Genomic DNA, 13,694 nt, shown 5'->3' on the forward strand with positions numbered 1-13,694 from the left:
AAAAACACCGCCGCTCCTGTCAGCTCCACGCAGCAACTGAGGTGAGTAGAGCGATCATGTCACTCAGGTAACTCGCGGCCACCACTGGATCCTCCAACTGTGACAGCAAGTCGCCCGAGTGACAGCGATGAAGTCACTGGTGAGTTGCTGTCTCGGGTGGAGGATCCAGCTAGCAGCGGGTAGCCTGAGTGACGTCAGTGCTAATCGCGCTGCTCACTTCAGTCACTCAGGGAATTAGCGGTCACCGATGAGTCCTTCACGGGTGACCGCTAATCAGGACGCAACACAGACAGAGCCGCAGGATGACAATGAAGTCGGGTGAAGTTCATCCGACTTCAATCTGATCGTGCGGCTCTGTGTCTGCTGTCAGCGACTATTCAGCTCTGCTAAATGGCAGATGACATAGTAAAAAGGAATCCCATACACATCAAACACGAATTGCACACGCTCTGCTAGTCATTAAATAATTAAAATAAGCATCGCACTTGCATTGCACACTGACCTAACGTGAACTAAAATCGTCCGAGTTCTTTTTCAGGCAAGTCGGACCGATTTTACACGCATAAATGTGTTTCCAGCCTTATGATAAAATGAGACACTTGTACCGGGTTTCAACATTCGATTCTCTTGTAGTCTTGAAGCCAATAGTTCAGCAGACTCTATTGGTAGATAAAGAACTCTAACCAGATCATTCAAAGCAGACTGAGTAAACAGAATTGATTTGTCACAATCTTCATCACATGGCTGAAAAATATCTGGACTGTCTTCTTCATCAGTATAACAATGTGAGGAGAGAACTGTGTCAACGTTTTCTGGAAGCGCAGTAAATTTTGAAACAGGTATGCCTTCACTATGGGCAACTGGTCGAATAGCTGAAGGGATACTCGGGTATTGCAAATATTGCTTGTTTTTCTTATTGAAACCTTTTACATCGACAAGGCAGAAATAGCAGTCTTCTACATGATTGTTTGGTTCTCTCCAAACCATAGGAACTCCAAACTGAAGTTTAGCATTCTTTCCTTGAGACCATGATCTCAAGCTCTCAATACAGGTTTTGCACACTTTGTGAGGAGTGTGGGATCCACACCACTGTAAAAGCCAAGGCGGACGGGCATCAGGACAAAAACGTAAAGTCGGGGAGGATTTAGTATAATTACATTACCCCTGTCGTGCCCCTGCAATAGCTTCCGCCCTTACAAGGGCAGCACCCAAGTCTGGATAACTACCCCAGTAACCAAACAATGCCCCTCCCAACGCGTTTCCCTCTCCGTGTAACCGGAGAGTTCTTCAGGGGAGAAAAGAAAAGTAGAGCCTGCAGTGGCAGGTCAATACATTACACTGCTTCCTTTCAGTCAGTGTGTACACACACCGCTTTCAGTGTATGTGCTAATGGCCAGTGGGACGCTGTATACTGCCAGAGCCCGACCCTATATACCTCTCAGTACTCCTGTATCACCAGCAATCAGTGGGAGCACATCCTTCAGCAGCCTTACTAATCGATCACCGTATATTGACATAGAGAAATCTGCCCAGATTCCCATCAGGCTGAGCAGGTGCACAAATCCTCATATTCAAACAGGGCAGATCGGAATAGTTTTTCACCCATCCTGCCCATTAGACTTACAGTTCGGGTGAGCTCAGAAAACTGTGCCCGTGCGATCCGCATTCAATCTATCAGGTCTAGATTTTTCGGCGGCCACTAGAGCGCACGTGCGGCTGAAAGATGGTTCTTCCGCGTTCCAGAGTGGAACGCACACACCGCGCATGCGCGGGATCACGTACCCTCACGAGAACGCTGCCCGGGCTGCCATTAGTGCGCACGCCCGGCCAGTTCAAAGTTCGTCCGCGTTCCACAGTGGAACGCACCAACAGCGCATGCGTGGGTCACATCATAACATTCTTAATACAAAGGCGATACTTCCGCGTATCACCCTGGAACGCACCAGCCACACCAGTGCAGATCAAAATAAACGACCAGGAAAGATTCTTACAACTCAAAAAGTATGAAAATGGCTACTAATATGTAGGTACACGATTAAGGGCACCTATAGAGCAGAACACACACATCAATGTACACATTAATAAAGAAATACGGGATCGATATATATCTAGACCTGATAGATTGAATGCGGATCGCACGGGCACAGTTTTCTGAGCTCACCCGAACTGTAAGTCTAATGGGCAGGATGGGTGAAAAACTATTCCGATCTGCCCTGTTTGAATATGAGGATTTGTGCACCTGCTCAGCCTGATGGGAATCTGGGCAGATTTCTCTATGTCAATATACGGTGATCGATTAGTAAGGCTGCTGAAGGATGTGCTCCCACTGATTGCTGGTGATACAGGAGTACTGAGAGGTATATAGGGTCGGGCTCTGGCAGTATACAGCGTCCCACTGGCCATTAGCACATACACTGAAAGCGGTGTGTGTACACACTGACTGAAAGGAAGCAGTGTAATGTATTGACCTGCCACTGCAGGCTCTACTTTTCTTTTCTCCCCTGAAGCACTCTCCGGTTACACGGAGAGGGAAACGCGTTGGGAGGGGCATTGTTTGGTTACTGGGGTAGTTATCCAGACTTGGGTGCTGCCCTTGTAAGGGCGGAAGCTATTGCAGGGGCACGACAGGGGTAATGTAATTATACTAAATCCTCCCCGACTTTACGTTTTTGTCCTGATGCCCGTCCGCCTTGGCTTTTACAGTGGTGTGGATCCCACAAGAGAAGAACTGGGTGAGATCCTTCCTTTAATTATATTTAACTTTGCACTTTGAGCTAATCTATTTTATCACTATATTTATTAAAAGTTATATTTTAAATCCTTGCTATATAACATATCACGTTCAGGATTTTGGCTGCATCTTCCTGCTAGTTGGCAGGTCTGCTTTTCTTTTTTTTTTTTTACACTTTGTGAGGAGCCCAATGCTTGTCTTGGTTTCCAAGTTTTACTTTGAAGTGCGCAAAATACACCCTCTTAACAAAGTCAGTAATGTTGCGCCTCTGAGTTTTCACAGTAAAGTTTCCACAGATGTAACAAAAAATATTTGGATCATTTGAACACGGTCTTCTGCAAGATGTAGATGTTAGATCAGCAAAACATCCTGCAAAGAAATACAAGATAAAAGTTGTTAGCTACCAGAGTTGTTCATTTAATTTCTGTCCCCCCCCCCCTCACACACACACACACTTTAGGTATTGATTCACAAACAAAAAACAGAAAAACAGCAGGATAAAAACAATAAATATCAAAATTCATTGAAAATTTCAATAAATAAAACAGTACCTGCACACGACTGTTGTGTACATTAAAAACTGTTTACTTTCTTATCATAACAAATGGGAATTATGCATGTTCAAAGAAAACAAAGATATTCTCACATTTATTGGGAGACTAAATGAAAACTAAATTTACCTTAGTGAACCGTATAAACCGGCACTTTTAATACATACAAGAAAAATATCTGTGAGTCACCTGGAGTGATGCAGGGAGAAGCTGGCTGGGGGAGGCACTGGACTAGTCTTGACTTTCTCTATAGTTCTTGGTCGACTCTTCAAATTTTGTTTAGAAGCATACCTGGCTGCAATCAGTCAGGCTAGCTGGCCTGCAGAAGTCGCAGTCTCTTTCAAGCCCCTTTTAGGTGGGGTCAAAGCCTCTTTTTTTTAATAGCAGGACACCCATAATATTAATGATAATATGGGCATAAGGAGAATCTATTATACATTTTGCATAGGGACCTGGGAGCCTCAAGTGAGGTCATTGAGACCATGGTTTAGGGTCATCTACTATGGAACATGACTAATAATGAGTCAGTATTAAGACAATATCTACTTTTTTTTTATTATTATTATTATTATTTTTGGGGATTTAAAAGATTTGTTTTAGAGACGTAATCACTCTTTGTTAGAATAATGCATAATAAGTAAATAATAAAGTGCTCTTTTGCCAGAGACACGTTGCACTTGGTTGATTGCTGACCTAAAAGATTTATCAAGGGATTAGCGAACTGGAGTTCGATTCTGCCCGTAAAGGCTTACAACATAATTGTAACTGCAGAGAATTTTCATTACGGCTTTATTACAAGATCACTGGATTTATATAAGAGCGACGTTACAGACAGCATACTCAATGCTTTGATTTCTGTTATGTGTATGGAGTGGTAGCATTACGACCAGATATTACCATCATCTATGGTACGACTATGAAATGAAAAAAATCACATAACAGCTGGAAGAGGAAAGTTTACACCACCACTTGACACCGTGTAGTGATAACACAGGCAGCATGAGGTACAAAAAATATTTCACTATCCTCGAGGCTGCAATTGGCATCACCCCACTGAACAAAAGAGAACTTCTGCCGGAGAAAAGACATGCAAACTTGTGGCAGTTTTCAGGGTAAGGTGATTGTGGCCGAACCTCTCCCTTGTGTATGCGCTTTGTAAATTTAACTCTTCATTTCTGTTTGCCATCAAGCTCCGACAATATTTACAGGCAATGTATGCTGAATTCCGAACATTATATGCTTTAGACAAAAGCAAATTGTAGAACTTGAGTTTTCTGTTAATTTGAAATCCTTTACACAAATATTTCACACCATACCACATTTAATCAATGACTAGACATAGTATAATATAATTGTAATCACCTTTTATAGAGAAAGATATGTTTTAAAAAAAAGGTTTATTTTGGCGTCATTGTATAATTAATTATACATGGATAGTTTTAATACATATTCCATATAGATGCTAAATAAGTCACACCTGTGCAAAATTAAAAGGTTTTCCAGTTTAATCTTAACGATTAATAGCAATAAAAATGATTCAGAAGTCCGTTTTTATTATAGAACATGTACCTATTATAATCTATGGGTCTGTTCTTTTATTTTTTTGAAACTGTGTGACATTGATGACTCGTGGATGAATATCACCCATATAAGTCAAGGGGTCAGTTAAAATTAAGGACAGCACATGAGTGCGATAAGTGTGCTGTTCATCAGTGTTTTCAGTAAGAGTATCATCCATGTATGGTCAGGGTGTTAGTTTTTACTATCAGTGATTTTCACGTCTGAAAAGATAAATTGAAAAACTACTTGATAAACTGACATTTGAATGAGCCCTAAGTGTATGTGCACACAAAAATTATTTGCTGCATACATTTCTGCATCTCTTGGCAAGTGAAACGACATGTAAAAATATGTACGGTATATTTTTGCTACTTTTTAATTGCAGATTTTCCTCCAGCGTATTAAAATCCGTGAAATGTGCTGCAAATTGCTGAAGGTATTGACATGCCACAATATAAGGCTAAGTTTACATGTCCAGTAATTATCCTTTAAAATGGATCCTCCAAAAATCAGTTGGGAAAAACGTTTTGCAAGGACAAATTTTTTATCCGTTGTTAAATAATTGATGTCTGCCGGTTCTTTTTTTTTTTTTTTTTGTTTAACATTGGAGCCTGTGGAGAATGGATCCGTTAATGGATGGCTATTTAGTCATGTGTTATTCTTGCATTTGTAAAGGTTCCATTTTTTTCTTACAGGATCCGTTTTAAATGAAAGATAAATAGCAATCCGTTAACGGATCTGTTCTCCAAAGACTCACATGTTAAAAAAACCCAGGTCCAACAGAAATAATAACGAATCTCAGCAGAATCTGTTCTAATGCATGATTACAGGTCATATGAACTCAGCCAATCTGCAGGTAAAAAAAATAAGCAATGTGTGTATTAGACTTCAGGAATCTCATTCACTTTGCTGGGACTAAGAAATCCTTCAGGTTTTGTGACAAAACTGCGCCAAAAAACACAACAAACATGCAACCTGTGCACAGACCCTATGTCCTCATTTAGAAAACCATTTTTTACATACGTGTTCTATTTGTGGATTTCATGGATAAAACACATACCCCATTATGGAATGTAGGGCTGTTCACATGACTGTTCAGATTGTCTGCAAAAAAACATCCAGGACATATACGACAAACCATGGATCAAAATAATAAACAAAAAGGCTCTGAGTCTATGAAAGTCATGGTAAGAACTTTGTTGCTGTCTGTCTAATTTTCAATGAGGCAAATGGAGGTGATTCGAACTTTTAGGTTTTTTATTTTTAAAACTTTAATTTATTTTGCCTCTTGTAGATTATTATTATTATTCTCAATCAAAGTATTTAGCACCTAATGAGTTCATTTTCAATAAGTCCACGTGGACATTATCAAAGAGTTTTCACTGATGGTGTGTACTTCTTCCCCATGTATAATATTGTCCAATCATAAGCAGACAGCAGCATACAGCGAAAAAACAAGAACACACCCCAGAATAGTTCAGAACGGACTATTCCTGTGTGATATGTAATGACAGTCTGCTCTGCTCTCACTTCAGAGCACAACAGACATATGTGTGATTACTGACACCTTTGAGCTCTCATCTCAGGACATGCAGTGTGGAAGGAGTTGCAGCACAGTAAAGATGATAGTGCTCTGAGAGGTGATTGAAGGGTTTGTAATATGACATAGCTAAACTCAGCTGTGCTGTCTTGCATTCCCCCCACTCACTGCCTTAACCTTATCTGAAAGGTGTTGGTCATTTGTGCTCAACTCCCAGCAATTTTTATTCATGCTCTAGGTTACACCAGGAGATCAGGGCTGTACCACTAAATCTCACACACTTAGAAATCTGCTCTAGGCTATTGTGAGATGTGTTTGTTTTTTTTTATCGTGCCGTGTTGTGACCTGCTTATGTCTGGGCAACATTATACAGTGGGAAGAAGTACAAGCCCCCAGTGAAACGTCTCTTGGACACGACAAAAATTAACTCATGAGGCGCCAAAACTTTGACTGCTAGTATCTCTGCAACTGAAAGACAGAAATAATTTATATATATATATATATATATATATATATATATATATATATATATATATATATATATATATATATATATATATATATATATATATATATATATATTATATATACAGTTAGGTCCAGAAATATTTGGACAGTGACACAATTTTCGCGAGTTGGGCTCTGCATGCCACCACATTGGATTTGAAATGAAATCTCTACAACAGAATTCAAGTGCAGATTGTAACGTTTAATTTGAAGGTTTGAACAAAAATATCTGATAGAAATTGTAGGAATTTTACACATTTCTTTACAAACACTCCACATTTTAGGAGGTCAAAAGTAATTGGACAAATAAACCAAACCCAAACAAAATATTTTTATTTTCAATATTTTGTTGCGAATCCTTTGGAGGCAATCACTGCCTTAAGTCTGGAACCCATGGACATCACCAAACGCTGGGTTTCCTCCTTCTTAATGCTTTGCCAGGCCTTTACAGCCGCAGCCTTCAGGTCTTGCTTGTTTGTGGGTCTTTCCATCTGAAGTCTGGATTTGAGCAAGTGAAATGCATGCTCAATTGGGTTAAGATCTGGTGATTGACTTGGCCATTGCAGAATGTTCCACTTTTTTGCACTCATGAACTCCTGGGTAGCTTTGGCTGTATGCTTGGGGTCATTGTCCATCTGTACTATGAAGCGCCGTCCGATCAACTTTGCGGCATTTGGCTGAATCTGGGCTGAAAGTATATCCCGGTACACTTCAGAATTCATCCGGCTACTCTTGTCTGCTGTTATGTCATCAGTAAACACAAGTGACCCAGTGCCATTGAAAGCCATGCATGCCCATGCCATCACGTTGCCTCCATCATGTTTTACAGAGGATGTGGTGTGCCTTGGATTATGTTCCGTTCCCTTTCTTCTCCAAACTTTTTTCTTCCCATCATTCTGGTACAGGTTGATCTTTGTCTCATCTGTCCATAGAATACTTTTCCAGAACTGAGCTGGCTTCATGAGGTGTTTTTCAGCAAATTTAACTCTGGCCTGTCTATTTTTGGAATTGATGAATGGTTTGCATCTAGATGTGAACCCTTTGTATTTACTTTCATGGAGTCTTCTCTTTACTGTTGACTGAGAGACAGATACACCTACTTCACTGAGAGTGTTCTGGACTTCAGTTGATGTTGTGAACGGGTTCTTCTTCACCAAAGAAAGTAAGTGGCGATCATCCACCACTGTTGTCATCCGTGGACGCCCAGGCCTTTTTGAGTTCCCAAGCTCACCAGTCAATTCCTTTTTTCTCAGAATGTACCCGACTGTTGATTTTGCTACTCCAAGCATGTCTGCTATCTCTCTGATGGATTTTTTCTTTTTTTTCAGCCTCAGGATGTTCTGCTTCACCTCAATTGAGAGTTCCTTAGACCGCATGTTGTCTGGTCACAGGAACAGCTTCCAAATGCAAAACCACACACCTGTAATCAACCCCAGACCTTTTAACTACTTCATTGATTACAGGTTAACGAGGGAGACGCCTTCAGAGTTAATTGCAGCCCTTAGAGTCCCTTGTCCAATTACTTTTGGTCCCTTGAAAAAGAGGAGGCTATGCATTACAGAGCTATGATTCCTAAACCCTTTCTCCGATTTGGATGTGAAAACTCTCATATTGCAGCTGGGAGTGTGCACTTTCAGCCCATATTATATATATAATTGTATTTCTGAACATGTTTTTGTAAACAGCTAAAATAACAAAACTTGTGTCACTGTCCAAATATTTCTGGACCTAACTGTATATATATATACAGTGTGTCAACCCATATCCTGTCCACCACCATTAACTTGAGAACGGCGGCAGTTATAGGCATAGAAGTGGTGTCTAGGTATAGTAAAGTATCCATGCGCTACGCAATGAAACCACCTATAGCGCCACCTGGTGGAAAACAACAGCATTTTTATCACACACTGATTATAAAGTCAGGTCCAGAAATATTTGGACAGTGACACAAGTTTTGTTATTTTAGCTGTTTACAAAAACATGTTCAGAAATACAATTATATATATAATATGGGCTGAAAGTGCACACTCCCAGCTGCAATATGAGAGTTTTCACATCCAAATCGGAGAAAGGGTTTAGGAATCATAGCTCTGTAATGCATAGCCTCCTCTTTTTCAAGGGACCAAAAGTAATTGGACAAGGGACTCTAAGGGCTGCAATTAACTCTGAAGGCGTCTCCCTCGTTAACCTGTAATCAATGAAGTAGTTAAAAGGTCTGGGGTTGATTACAGGTGTGTGGTTTTGCATTTGGAAGCTGTTGCTGTGACCAGACAACATGCGGTCTAAGGAACTCTCAATTGAGGTGAAGCAGAACATCCTGAGGCTGAAAAAAAAGAAAAAATCCATCAGAGAGATAGCAGACATGCTTGGAGTAGCAAAATCAACAGTCGGGTACATTCTGAGAAAAAAGGAATTGACTGGTGAGCTTGGGAACTCAAAAAGGCCTGGGCGTCCACGGATGACAACAGTGGTGGATGATCGCCGCATACTTTCTTTGGTGAAGAAGAACCCGTTCACAACATCAACTGAAGTCCAGAACACTCTCAGTGAAGTAGGTGTATCTGTCTCTAAGTCAACTGTAAAGAGAAGACTCCATGAAAGTAAATACAAAGGGTTCACATCTAGATGCAAACCATTCATCAATTCCAAAAATAGACAGGCCAGAGTTAAATTTGCTGAAAAACACCTCATGAAGCCAGCTCAGTTCTGGAAAAGTATTCTATGGACAGATGAGACACAGATCAACCTGTACCAGAATGATGGGAAGAAAAAAGTTTGGAGAAGAAAGGGAACGGCACATGATCCAAGGCACACCACATCCTCTGTAAAACATGGTGGAGGCAACGTGATGGCATGGGCATGCATGGCTTTCAATGGCACTGGGTCACTTGTGTTTATTGATGACAGAACAGCAGACAAGAGTAGCCGAATGAATTCTGAAGTGTACCGGGATATACTTTCAGCCCAGATTCAGCCAAATGCCGCAAAGTTGATCGGACGGCGCTTCATAGTACAGATGGACAATGACCCCAAGCATACAGCCAAAGCTACCCAGGAGTTCATGAGTGCAAAAAAGTGGAACCTTCTGCAATGGCCAAGTCAATCACTAGATCTTAACCCAATTGAGCATGCATTTCACTTGCTCAAATCCAGACTTAAGACGGAAAGACCCACAAACAAGCAAGACCTGAAGGCTGCGGCTGTAAAGGCCTGGCAAAGCATTAAGAAGGAGGAAACCCAGCGTTTGGTGATGTCCATGGGTTCCAGACTTAAGGCAGTGATTGCCTCCAAAGGATTCGCAACAAAATATTGAAAATAAAAATATTTTGTTTGGGTTTGGTTTATTTGTCCAATTACTTTTGACCTCCTAAAATGTGGAGTGTTTGTAAAGAAATATGTACAATTCCTACAATTTCTATCAGATATTTTTGTTCAAACCTTCAAATTAAACGTTACAATCTGCACTTGAATTCTGTTGTCGAGATTTCATTTCAAATCCAATGTGGTGGCATGCAGAGCCCAACTCGCGAAAATTGTGTCACTGTCCAAATATTTCTGGACCTAACTGTATATATGAGACAAAAAAGACCAGTCGCACACTGTGAAAAAAATATTTAGAATATTATAATGGCCATTGTTATACCAGCCCAGCGCCCCTTCACGGCAACCTCCTTTGCTGGGTCCTACACTACACTGCATCTTTTCTTCTGGGTTTTAAAAACCTACAAGATCAGCTGGTGAAAAGGAGGCTAATGAAGCAGCCTGTTTCATTCTGTTTTTTCTATTGTAGTCAGGACAGTACCAGCATGGCAAACCAGCAAGGGAACCCCTGTTTCATTCTGATTTTTCTATTGTACACACCATCCAGATACGCACCTGTCCACATTGTAAAGGTGCTGCCAGTACGGTTTGAAGTCAGGTTAGCACCAGCGTGGGAAACCAGCAAGGGAACCCCTGCTTCATTCTGTTTTATTCTATTTTTATATATATATATATATATATATATATATATATATATATATATATATATATATATATATATATATATATATCACACACACATACACATACACATACATGCATACATATTTATGCTGCCACAATTAAACTGTGTGCCCAGTTCAACATGAAACATTTGGTCAAAGGTCCGCTTTACTTCTCATAGAAATTATATTGGAGTCAGGTCAACACTGTTCCACAATGCTCCCAGCGCAGCTGGCTTAATTGTGATGGTTCCTGCATACACTTTAGATAGCTTTCAACAGATTCCAGTAGCTTGGCTGGCAGCTACGTTGCCCGATTCTTAACCACATAGATGCAGCGTTTTTGGCTCCAAAAAAACGTACCTTTTGCCATGTTTTTACTGCATTTTGCCCAATGTATTTTTTTAAGTAAGATCTATTGACTGGAAGGACTCAAAAACACTGGAAAAACGCAAAAAGAACTGACATGCTGCATCTTCAAAAATGCAGCCAAGATGCAGCCAAAAAAGGATGCACTTTATGGACAGCAAAATATAAATCTCATAGGTTTTACTGGGAGAAGGAAATGCATGCATTTAAGTGCATCTTTGTCACCTCAAAAATGTACCAAAAATGCAGCAAAAGATACAGTGTGTGAACATAGCCTTAAGGGATCAGCAGTCTGAAATTGCACATGCTGGAATTTTCTGTTCACCATCGTCATCTGTTGGGGGAGAGCCCGGGGCCCAAATATACCCTGTGTGTAGAATTATTGGCAAATGAGTATTTTGATCACATGATACTTTTTATACATGTTGTCCTACTCCAAGCTGTATAGGCTTGAGAGCCAACTACCAATTAAGTAAATCAGGTGATGTGCATCTCTGTAATGAGGAGGGGTGTGGTGTAATGACAACACCCTATATAAGGTGTGCTTAATTATTGGGCAACTTCCTTTCCTTTGGCAAAATGGGTCAGAAGAGAGATTTGACGGGCTCTGAAAAGTCCAAAATTATGAGATGTCTTGCAGAGGTATGCAGCAGTCTTGAAATTGCCAAACCTTTGAAGCGTGGTCACTGAGCAATCAAGCATTTCATGGCAAATAGCCAACAGGGTCGCAAGAGGCGTGTTGGGCAAAAAAGGCGCAAAATAATTGCCCATGAATTGAGGAAAATCAAGCGTGAAGCTGCCAAGATGCCATTTCCCTCAAGTTTTGCCATATTTCAGAGCTGCAACGTTACTGGAGTATCAAAAAGCACAATGTGTGCCATACTCAGGGACATGGCCAAGATAAGCAAGACTGAAAAACGACCACCTTTGAACAAGAAACACAGGATAAAATGTCAAGACTGGGCCAAGAAATATCTTAAGATTGATTTTTCAAAAGTTTTATGGACTGATGATGAGAGTGACTCTTGATGGGCCTGATGGATGGGCCAGAGGCTGGATCAGTAAAGGGCAGAGAGCTCCACGCCAGCAAGGTGGAGAACCTGTGGTCCCTCATAAAATGTAAGATCTACAGGGAGGGAAAACAGTACACCTCTCGGAACAGTGGCTGGGAGGCTGTGGTGGCTGCTGCACGCAATGCTGATCGTAAACAGATCAAGCAACTGACAGAATCTATGGATGGTAGGCTATTGAGTGTCATCATAAAGAAAGGTGACTATATTGGTCACTAATTTTTTGGGGTTTTGTTTTTGCATGTCAGAAATGTTTATTTATAAATTTTGTGCAGTTATAATTGGTTTACCTGGTGAAAATAAACAAGTGAGATAGGAATATATTTGTTTTTTATTAAGTTGCCTAATAATTCTGCACAGTAATAGTTACCTACACAAACAGATATCCTCCTAAGATAGCCAAATCTAAAAAAAACCCACTACAACTTCCAAAAATATTAAGCTTTGATATTTATGAGTCTTTTGGGTTGATTGAGAACATAGTTGTTGATCAATAATAAAAAAAAATCCTCTAAAATACAACTTGCCTAATAATTCCGCACACAGTGTACATTTTACTGATGGCCGAACCCATCAATATTTTCAGGTTCAGCCGACGTTAGTTCAATGTGTATAGGGGCCTTAACTCCCATTTATTTCTTTTGAGAGTTATGCAAACAGCATAGTACAGTTCTGCTTATCTGTTTTCATAACCCTTGCCTTTTGTGGCTGGGACACAAAAACATTTCCAGTTTCAGCCATGAAAGGCAGATATGGGAATAACTTACTTAAACAATGGCACTATTATGGTTTCCTCATATACAAGGTTACTATATAAAACAGATAAAACAAAAACATTTTATGGATACGGTAGGAAAACAGAAAATATTGAAACTGAGTGATCTTGATTGGACAACAGCTTGTAATATTGGGCATGCACTGCAATTGCTAGAACTAAATTGTTTCAATATGTCTTACAAAATTTATTTTTTGTAGTGGGCACACTTTTTTATATTTTTACATAATTACAGCTTAGTGGTTAGCACTGCAGTCTTGCAGCACTGGGGTCCTGGGTTCAAATCCAACCAAGGGCAACACCTACAAGGAGTTTGTATGCTCTCCCTGTGTTTGTGTGGGTTGCCTCCAAGTTCTCTGGTTTCTTCCTACACACCAAAGACATACTGATAGGGAATATAGATTGTGAGCTCCAATGGGGACAGTGATGATAATGTTTATAAAGCACTGTGGAATTAATGGTGCCCTATAAGGGAGCATACAGATGACTGTAGATTCAGTCATCCGAAAGAATAAAGTTGATTATACAAATGGGATTCTCATCAGAGTTTGATCAGTGTGAGCATAGGGTGCTCCTATTCTTTCAGATGAGGAGAAGATGGGGAAAAA

At 40.3% G+C, this 13,694-nt stretch overlaps 1 protein-coding gene across 1 annotated transcript in view; it reads left to right on the top strand.

Moving 5' to 3' along the window:
• Positions 1–13,694, top strand: part of TJP2 (tight junction protein 2) — a 300,601-nt gene that overhangs the window by 32,738 nt on the left and 254,169 nt on the right. The gene's annotated exons all lie outside the window — the stretch shown is intronic.

Source organism: Anomaloglossus baeobatrachus, chromosome 1 (genome assembly GCF_048569485.1).
Source record: "Anomaloglossus baeobatrachus isolate aAnoBae1 chromosome 1, aAnoBae1.hap1, whole genome shotgun sequence".
Classification (NCBI taxonomy): domain Eukaryota; kingdom Metazoa; phylum Chordata; class Amphibia; order Anura; family Aromobatidae; genus Anomaloglossus; species Anomaloglossus baeobatrachus.